This window comes from Lynx rufus, unplaced genomic scaffold (assembly GCF_022079265.1).
Source record: "Lynx rufus isolate CCGP_SWC_20201006 ecotype Redwood Valley unplaced genomic scaffold, mLynRuf1.p SCAF_7, whole genome shotgun sequence".
In the NCBI taxonomy this organism is placed as follows: Eukaryota; Metazoa; Chordata; class Mammalia; order Carnivora; family Felidae; genus Lynx; species Lynx rufus.
The window spans coordinates 101,701,919-101,712,620 of NW_025814889.1; the positions used below are offsets into that span (position 1 = coordinate 101,701,919).

The 10,702-nt window shown below is 35.7% G+C and overlaps 1 pseudogene; it reads left to right on the forward strand.

Moving 5' to 3' along the window:
* Positions 1-332: 332 nt before the first annotated feature.
* On the forward strand, positions 333-948 carry LOC124501972 (peroxiredoxin-2-like; annotated as a pseudogene).
* The last annotated feature ends 9,754 nt before the right edge of the window (positions 949-10,702 follow it).

The following is a 10,702-nucleotide window of genomic DNA, read 5'->3' on the forward strand; positions in this document are numbered from 1 at the left end:
TAATTGTGAAAGCTTTTGCTCAGAGGTATCTAGAAAACAGAACATTTAAAATCATAGTAACTGTGGACATAATTTCTAAAATAATTATTACAGATATTACTTATGAGCCATTAGGCATTAAGTAGAGGAGTTAGGGAGAGTTTCCTAAGAATGACTCAAGATCCATGTGTTCCTTACTAAAAAAATAAAAAAAGGCATAAAAACATAAAAGAGTGGCTTGTGTTAATAGATACACAGTACTAACAAGAGAATGACTTATAGGCCAGGAAGCATTTATTTCCTTTTTAATTTTTTTTTAATTGAAGTGTAATGGGCCCCTTTAATACGTGTTCATGTGTCTGCCGGTCCACACATCCCACCCTTGCACACAGCATTCAGTCAAGGTCTCTGGCAACACGCATATCCAAAAGCCCACTGCAAACTTCCAACCACCTCTTTGGTGGATGGCGCCTTCAAGGAGGTGAAGCTTTCCAACTACAGAGGGATTGGTCCTCTTTCTGTCTGTTTGCATCGTGGAGATTATCACTTTCAGAGAGCTTGCTGAGGACTTCTCCAAGCTGGGCTGGGAGGTGCTGGGGGTCTCTGTCTACTGAATTCACCCACCTGTCTTGGATAAACATTTCAGAGAAGGAAGGAGGTTTGGGCCTCCTGAACATGCCTCTGCCGGCAGATATAACCATAAGCTTACCCCAAGATTATGGCATACAGAAGGAAGATGAGGGCATTGCCTACCAGGCCTCTTTATTATCCCCAGCAAGGGTGCCCTTGGCCAGATCACTGTCAATGATTTGCCTGTGGGGTTCCATGGACAAAGTTCTGGGACTGACCCGGGCCTTTCAGTACTCAGGTGACCATAGGGAAATCTGTCCCACTGGATAGAAGCCAGGCAGCACCACAATCAATCACGACGTGGTCAACAGCTAGTAATACTTCTCCAAACACAGCTAGGCTGACAGGTGGAGAGCTTGGGCTCTAGGCCCCCACCTCTGCCCCCACGTGGATACCGCTGCTGACCCAGGAAAGGCTAGATCTGCCCCTTCAAACCCTGACCCAGGAAGGCTGGGCCAAGACCTTCTCTTTCTTCTAGCTGGGAGCTGGTGAGTGGTGACCCCCACCCTCAAGCCCACTTAGCTAGGCACAGGCCTAGAGGTGACCAATGAAAAATTAGGACAGACATAATTGCTATCCAGCCAGCTAGAAGTGCAATGAACATGTAGTGTTAGTTTAGTTTTAGGTGTACAATATAGTGATTCAGCAATTCTATACATATCTTAGTGCCCATCAAGCTAAGAGTACTTTTTTTTTTAAGTTTATTTATTTATTTTTAAAAAGCGATTGAGAATACAAGTAGGGAAGGAACAGAGAGAGACAGGGAGAGAGAGAGAGAATCCCAAACAGGCTCTGCACTGTCAGCACAGAGCCCAATGCAGAGCTCAAATTCACAAACCATGAGATAATGACCTGAGCTGAAATCAAGTTGGTTGCTTAACCCACTGAGCCACCCAGGTGCCCACGGTAAGTGTACTCTTAAACTCCTTTATCTATTTCACCCCTCCCCCTACTCATTTTCTCTCTGGCAACCACCAGTTCTCATTATTTAAGAATCTATTTTCTTTTGTCTCTGTCTTTCTCTCTCTCTCTCTCTCTCTCTCGTTCGTTTTGTTTCTTAAATTACACATGAGTAAAATCGTATAGTATTTGTCTTTCTCTCACTGACTTATTTCACTTAGGATTAATAGTGATATATATGTATGTACATATGTACATGTGTATATACACATATACATACACACACACACACACACCTCACATCTTTATCCATTTATCTATGGATGGACACTTGGGCTGCTTCCATATCTTGGCTATTATAAACAATACTGCAATAAACATAGGGGTACATGTATCTTTTCAAATTAGTGTTTTCATTTTATTTGTGTAAATACCCAGCAGTGAGATTACTGGATTACATGGTAATTATATTCTTAATTTTTTGAGGGGCCTCCATCCTGTTTTCCATAGTAACTGTACCAATTTCCATTCCCACCAACAGTGAATGAGGGTTCCTTTATTTCCATATCTTTGCCAGCCCTTGTTACTTATTGTCTTTTTGATTCTAGTCATTGTGACAGGTGAAAGGTGATACCTCATTGTGGTTTTGATTTACATTTCCTTGGTGATGAATGACCTTGATCATCTTTTCAAGTGTCTGTTGGCTATACGTCTTCTTTGGAAAAATGTCTATTCAGGTCCTCTGCCCATTATTTATTTATTTAATCATTTTATTTTATTTTTTATTTTTTTCAATATATGAAGTTTGTTGTCAAATTGGTTTCCATACAACACTCAGTGCTCATCCCAAAAGGTGCCCTCCTCAATACCCATCACCCACCCTACCCTCCCTCCCACCCCCCATCAACCCTCAGTTTGTTCTCAGTTTTTAACAGTCTCTTATGCTTTGCCTCTCTCCCACTCTAACCTCTTTTTTTTTTCCTTCCCCTCCCCCATGGGTTTCTGTTAAGTTTCTCAGGATCCACATAAGAGTGAAACCATATGGTATCTGTCTTTCTCTGTATGGCTTATTTCACTTAGCATCACACTCTCCAGTTCCATCCATATTGTTACAAAGGGCCATATTTCATTCTTTCTCATTGCCACGTAGTACTCCATTGTGTATATAAACCACAATTTTTTTATCCATTCATCAGTTGATGGACATTTAGGCTTTTTCCATAATTTGGCTATTGTTGAGAGTGCTACTATAAACATTGGGGTACAAGTGCCATGAAAAGATGCTCAATGTCACTCCTCATCAGGGAAATACAAATCAAAACCACACTCAGCTATCACCTCACACCAGTCAGAGTGGCCAAAATGAACAAATCAGGAGACTATAGATGCTGGAGAGGATGTGGAGAAACGGGAATCCTCTTGCACTGTTGGTGGGAATGCAAATTGGTGCAGCTGCTCTGGAAAACAGTGTGGAGGTTCCTCAAAAAATTAAAAATAGACCTACCCTATGACCCAGCAATAGCACTGCTAGGAATTTACCCAAGGGATACAGGAGTTCTGCCCATTTTTTAATTGAATTAATATTATTTTTGGTGTTGTATAATTTTTTTATATTTTTTTAATATTAACCCCTTATCAGATATTTCATTTGCAAATACTTTCTTCCATTCAGTAGGCTGCCTTTTTGTTTTGTTGATGGTTTCCTTACATAGAAAACAATTTTTAAATTATGCTAAAATTGTAGAATCTTTCAGTATATAGAGTTTAAACATTAAATACTCTATGTTGTCAATATTTTATAACATTTCCATGAATGCCATAGTAAACTGTATTATTTATCTATAATTCCTCCTTTCTTCTCCTCCCTAGCATGATTCATTGTGAGCCTAGTATACTTCCTTGTGCCATTGTCTTTGACTTGGCCATGTGACTTCATTTGGTAATGAAATGAAGGTGCATTGAGAATATACCAACCCTGAGTTGAAGCCACAAGAAACATTAAATACTTTTGCTCGCTTTTCTTGGAGTCTTCCATCTGAAATAAAAAGCACTTGACCTGAGTACATATTTAGTAGACTAGAATGAGAAAAATGTGGTCCTGAATCTAATCTTAAGTGTGAAATAGAGCTCTCCCAGCCAACCTACAGACCTGTAAGCATGAATTAAATGCTTGTTGCTCTAAACCATGGAGATTTGGGGATAGTTATACAGCGTATGTCAGCAGAAACATGACAAATACATATAGCTATTTCACTGCCTCTCAAATATATCTTTGTATGAGGATGATGAAAAGTATTAAGCCGGTCCTAGATACTGTTTTAGACACATAACATAATTATCTTATTAATAGTATAGCTTAGTGATTAAAATATCAGTTCATTTTTCAGCTTCATCACTTAACTACCTGTGTGTCCTTGGGAAAGTTAACAATATTTTAGTGTCTAGTTTTCTTGTTGATAAATAGAAAAATAATAACAGATTTTATCTCACTAGTTCTTTTATGGATTATATGAGATTTAAGGAAAAAAAGAAAAATTGCTGGATACATAATAAGTATTCACCAAATGTGAGCTAGTATTATCTTAATACTCTGTCATAGACCAATGAGGCAAGTTTTATTAAACAGATTATAAAGATTAAAAATTGAAGATTTCTAATAACTATTCTTGCATGGTTTTGAACTCAGGTTTATTTTATTATAAAGTCCACACTTACTGCACAGACTTGTGAGTTAGAAATCTTTTTATCCTACAGATTCTACATTTAATAAAATATCTTAAGGCTTTCTTTTTTGTGTCAAGTTGCTTTTGGACAAATGTATCTAATTATGTCAAATTAATCTAAAATATGTGGAAAAATCTAAAAAATGAGGAATAATTCCTATGAGAAAATGTAAAAGGAAGAATATTTAATCTGAGGAGAAAAGGAGAAGAGGAAATTTGGGATCTCTTTCTGATTATATAAAGCATTTTAAGAAGTTGTGTTAGTTTTTTAAACATAAAAAGGTAAAGAGTATCATAAACCCCAGTATACCCATAACCTGATTTTAATAATTATTAATATTTTCAAAGTATTTTTAAATATAAATGCTAATCACAAGATGTGAAAAGACAAGTTAATTCTACTTTGCTAGGGATAAAAAAAAAAAAAGTGAGTTGTCTATTGCCATATAGCAAATTGACCCAAAGCTTAGTGGCTTAAAAGAACACAATTATTGGGGCGCCTGGGTGGCGCAGTCGGTTAAGTGTCCGACTTCAGCCAGGTCACGATCTCGCGGTCCGTGAGTTCGAGCCCCGCGTTGGGCTCTGGGCTGATGGCTCAGAGCCTGGAGCCTGTTTCCGATTCTGTGTCTCCCTCTCTCTCTGCCCCTCCCCTGTTCATGCTCTGTCTCTCTCTGTCCCAAAAATAAATAAACGTTGAAAAAAAAATTAAAAAAAAAAAAGAACACAATTATTATCTTAAAATTTCTGTTTCTAGAAGCTGAGCACAACTTCACTGGGTGCCACTCCTAAAGGTCTCTCTTGATGTTTTAATTAGGCTGTCAGTTGTGGTCTTATCTGAAGGCTCAAGTGGGAGAAGATTTACTTCCAAACTCAGTAATATAGTTGTTGGTAAGATTCAGTTCCTCACAGGATTTAGTTGTTTGATGGCTTGTTGGCAGAAGAATTTCCTCATTGTTGTTGACAGGATTTAGTTCCTTAACATTTGTTGAGCAGAGACCTTCTTCATCTCCTCTCCATAGGGCAGCTCACAATGTGGCAAATGGCTCCCCTGGGAACAAATGAGTAAGAGAGCAAGAGAGAACAAGCAACAAAGTAGAGACCATAGTCTTTTCTACAACTTTATCTCATAAATGACATTCTTATTAATTTCAGTATATTCTACTTGTTAGAAGGAAGTCAGTAAGCCTAGCCCATACTCAAGTGACGCAAGGGTGTGAATACCAGGAAGTTGGCTGTTGGCAGCCATCTTGGAGGCTGCCTTCCCCAGGTTAGGTATAACTTTAAAGCAGAAGATGCCTAAAACACCAAGTCTATAAATATAGAAAGTGGAAATTAATAAAAATTCTTCTCTGACTTATACAAATGTGTGTTTAACAGGTGGCAACAGGATTCTGGCCCTGGTTGGGGGATCCACATTCACAAAGCTCTTTATGAGGATATCATTTTTTATCTTAAATCAACTAGGCCAGTGTTTTTCTATTAGGTATCCTTGAAATCCTTGGATGTTGAGAAATGCTTTCTTGATTTTCTGCTTTTAGAAACATGAAGCTAATATGGTTTATAAAATCTATCCTTCTAGGCCATTTAAACAGTCAAATCTTAAAAAAAAATGTTAAATAAATCCTTGAATGAATAAATGAAACTCATTTGCCTATCAGTCATGCTGATATGATAGGTGTCATTTAGGATTCTTAGCTCTGACATTAGTTATCTGAAAAAGGAGGTTCTTCTTGAATGAAAACAAAATATGTTGCCTTGTACTTTCTTACAAATTTTCCATGGACTGCAATATCTAGGAATTGACTTTGTATTAATGTTTTTTTTCCTCTAAAATAAACACTAATATTCTATTTGCATTCCTATAAGTTCTCCTTAAAATTGTATTGATATTTTGGTTACATTTAACTGACTTAAAGATTTTCTAAGAACAGTGAAAGGAAAAATTTTACATCCAGGCTTCAGTTATGTTTTCCCAGTGATTGATGACATTGTGAAGTTAGATTTTTACTTTCCTGTGCAAAATCAATTTTTCAACTAGAGTAACCTGCAACTGTAATGACTTTGGAAAAATCTTTCTGGTTTCATGCTGAGATTCCATTAGCTGCATTTAGAGATAGCTATATACACAGATGCACAGTACCGATGGAATGCTGTTTTTCTGTAGTTGCCCCAAACCATTCAGTGGCATAAAGTTTGAACAAGTGTCCTAAAATGACAGCCTTTGTAGAGCTTTAAGTCTGGAACAAATGTTGTGGTGTCAATTAATGCAGTTGTCTTCAAATCCATAAGTTTATTATTCCAGAGTAAATGGTTTACTTGGGTAACTTCCAGAAATAATAAGCTTCCAGTACCCAGTGAATTCTCCCACTAAAAATGTCCCTAAAATATCTATGGTTGAGAGGAAGCCAATTCTTCATTGTTTTTTTTGGAAAATCAACAATGCCAATGCAAAATACATGTATCACATTTCATAAATTAGAAGGAAGTTAGTGTTAAATTTTATTTGAAATTTACCAAATTTTAGCAGTAATAATTTTATTCATATTGCCACATACTCTGGTGTGAATTAGTTCATTTAACAACTGCAGCTGAGTCAATCAAAGATTTTACTAGTAGCATTGATAGTAACATTTATAATAGTCATGAAAGAAAATTGAGAAGTAAAATCTCAAATCTCTGTAGTTACAATACAGTATTTTATATAAATGTTTTTCATCTCTTCAAGACTCTCTCTTTGGTTGCATCCTCTTTCAGTAGCATGTGTTTAAAAGAAAATAAGTTTTTTGATCAATTAATCCCCTTGTTTACACCTTGTTTACATAATGACAATATTTCTACTAATTTTTTCCACAAAAGTTCTTAAAATCACCAATATTCTCCATCCCATATATTCACAGACTTAGAATGTTTAAAAATTTGGGGGCACTTGGGTAGCTCAGTTGGTTAAATGTCACACTCTTATTTTCAGCCCAGGTCATGATCTCACAGTTACTCAGATCGAACCCCATGTTGATTTTAGGATTCTCTGTCCCTCTCTCTGCCCATCTCCTACTTATGTTTTCTCTCTCAAAATAAATAAACATTAAAAAAAATTGTTCTGAAGATGACAAAAGGGAATTCAACTTAGTATCTCTGGGGGTGGGGAATGGCAGTGAATAAGTCTTGCACAAAGCATGCAACATGAAAGAAAATTTGTGAAGAAATGTTAAAATATCCAGAGGTGAGAGCAGAGAGAGAATAGTGTATGACCTTGCATTATCCATCCAACTGTATAGCAGGGCCGCACAAAATGCCATTGAAGTTTCCCACTGGATACAACTCCATCATATTACCTATTAGGGTGGTGACAGGCTTTCTACTTAGGTTGCCCTTGTGAGAAACCCCTTAGAGTATTAAATTCAGACTTGGACAGCACGATACTAGAGAAATAGAAAGACTGAAGGGGGTTTTAAGAAAACAACACATTGTAGGAAATATCATAGGATCACAGGGCTGAGAGAGACCCAGAAAGGTCATCTAATCTCTCAGCCTGCCTCTGGGCATGATTGCATTTAAACGATTGAATCTCCTTCGAGAAAGGAAATGGTACAAGATTTCTACTGTTTTTAATATTTCAGATGCGTATTTGGGACATTTAACCTAAACTCATCAGACTAACTTTTTTTTGTTAAATTAAAAAAAATTGCAGTGAAGTGCACATATTTTATGTTTAAAGCTCCACGAGTGTTTATAAATGCATACACTAGTGGAATTACAAACCAGGTCAAAACATGTACATTCTCAGCCTTCCAGAAGCCTCCTTGAATCTAGTACAAGTCAATAGCTCCCCCATATAAACACACTGAAAGTAACTACCATTTTATTTCTATTACTACTAATTAGTTTTCCTATTTTTGAACTTCATGTAAATATAATTATTTTTGTTAGTCTTTGTTTCTGGGTTGTTTGGTTCAACATAATGTAATTCTGTCTTGAACGAAAGAATTTGCTTTGTTGTTACTGTTCTAGGACATTCTGTTAAATGAATATAGCACAATTTACTTATCCATCCTATCGTTGATGAGTATTTATTTTTCCATTTTGTCTACTATGATTAAAGTTGCTTTGATCATTCCTGTATATGTCATTTGGTACAACTATCTATGTGTTTCTATTGGGTAAATACATAGGAGTGGGATTGCTAGATCACAGGTTATGCGTATGATTAATTTCAGCAGTATCACCAAACTCTTTCTCAATTTATATTTTCACTATCAGTGCATAAGAATTTCTGTTCTTTCAGTCTTACCACTACTTGGCATTGTAAGTTATTTTTAAATTGTAACCATCTTGGTAGTATGCATTGATATCTCATGGACGTTCTAACTTGCACTTTCTTGATGACTAATGAAGTTGAGTATCCTTTTATATCCTTACTGTATATTTTGATAGTCTCTTTTTAAATACCTACTCATGACTTCTGCTATTTCTAATTGTGCATTTAAAAATCATATATATATATATATATGTACGTGTGTATGTGTATGTGCATGTATCATTTTAGATCTGAGTCTATCTTTGATATAGGACATCCAGATTTGCCCTGGGGGTTACTCCATGAAAGTCAATTTAAAAAAGAAAGAAAAGGGGGGAGTGGGAGAGAAGGGAAAATGGGTGATGGGCATTGAGGAGGGCACTTGTTGGAATGAGCACTGGGTGTTGTATGTAAGCCAATTTGACAATAAATTATATTAAAAAAAATAGACCTGACAACCAAAGTCAAAAAGAAATAAAAAAGAGAAAAAGGAAAGAAAAAGAGAATGTAGGATTGCATGAGAACACATTTCTAAGGAAGGCCTGAAATTGATGTATATCACTTCTATACACATTTCATTGGTCACATTTTAATTTAGCTACAAGAGTACCATTAGTTCCAGAAAAACATAACCTTATTGGTTAACCTTGATATAGAGACTGTAAGTTGTTTGAATACCTAGTCAGTCTCTGGCTGGTAGTGAAAAATATTCTGCAGAAAAATTTTTAGCAAGCAAGGTATATTAGTGCCATGATTAAATCAACCCAACTTGCTAACTGGAATCCAAAACCATGTCTGTGTTTACCATTCATTGCTGCTTTTAATCATATGTAATATATACTTTTTAATGAATGCATTTCATCTAACATTTTGTTATATTGAACAAATGTTATATAAATTCTTGTTATATTGATTTCTCAGTCTTTTATAGAATCCCAGAGTTGAAAAAGACCACAGAGGTCATCTGGTACAATCCTTATCCATGCATGAATCCCCTCCAGCTGGTTAAACTAATTTTTAATTCCAAAGCTATTCTCCAAGCTTCTAGTCATTTCATCAGCAAACTTAATTAACAGGGACTCTATTCAATCTATTGACTCATGAGGCCAGCTTAACAAAATTAATAAATATATAATTTGGCTGACTGCACAGAGAGGTGAAAGATGTGGGAGTAATGTGCATTACTTCAATGCCTATAATTCCTTTCATAACATTACGAAGCAATATTAGATAATCTTCAATTCACTTTGCCATTAAAAAAAATGTGTCGTTACAACAGCATGCTGCTGGGAGATGAAAAATAAAATATTGTCTTGTAAGTTAAAATGTGCTAGATGGTGAATTAACATTTCAGATGAACCATAGTAAGCAAAAAACAATTCAGTAACTTTATGACTTTTCTCTTGAAAAAATGTACCATTTTTAGAAAAGTTATTATGCTTATCGATGATCATTGGCCAAGCTGCCAATCTTAGGTCGTACTGTTTATATAAATTATAATATGAAAAGTATGCCCTGGGGTCGTATAGTTCACTGACAATTATTCTTCACCAGTTTATTCATATTCAAATCTCAACAAAGAGTAAAATAAAAATTTGGATATGTATTATGCAACATTTGAAATTTAAATATAGTAACAAAGATCCCATTGAAAATATCTGAACTCCAGTTATACAGTGGGTTGGATAACTTTATTTTTTTTTAAGTTTATTTATTTTGAAAGAGAAAGAGTATCTCAATCAGGCTCTGCACTATCAGTGCAGAGCCTGAAGTGGGGCTTAAACTCATGAACATGAGATCATGACCTGAGCTGAAATCAACATTTGGGCACTTAATCAACTGAGCCACCCGGGCACCCCACTTTATTTCATATTAATGAATATATCTTATATGAGCATCATGACAGTTTTCAGAAGTCATACCATATCCAGTGAAGATCACTGACTGATCAATTGCATGTGAAAACTTGTTTCCTTGCAGAGGCACAATAGGACCCATGCTATGATTGATAATATCTGTTACAATTTACCAATAGTGTAAATTGGGATTATGAAAAAGTAATTTCACCAATTTTTAAACTTTGTATTGTTAAAGTATATTTTTGATGGCTTCCAAGTGGCTTTTTCAGACACAAAAGATTATTCAGTGGTCAATTTTGGTTTTAAAAGCTATATTT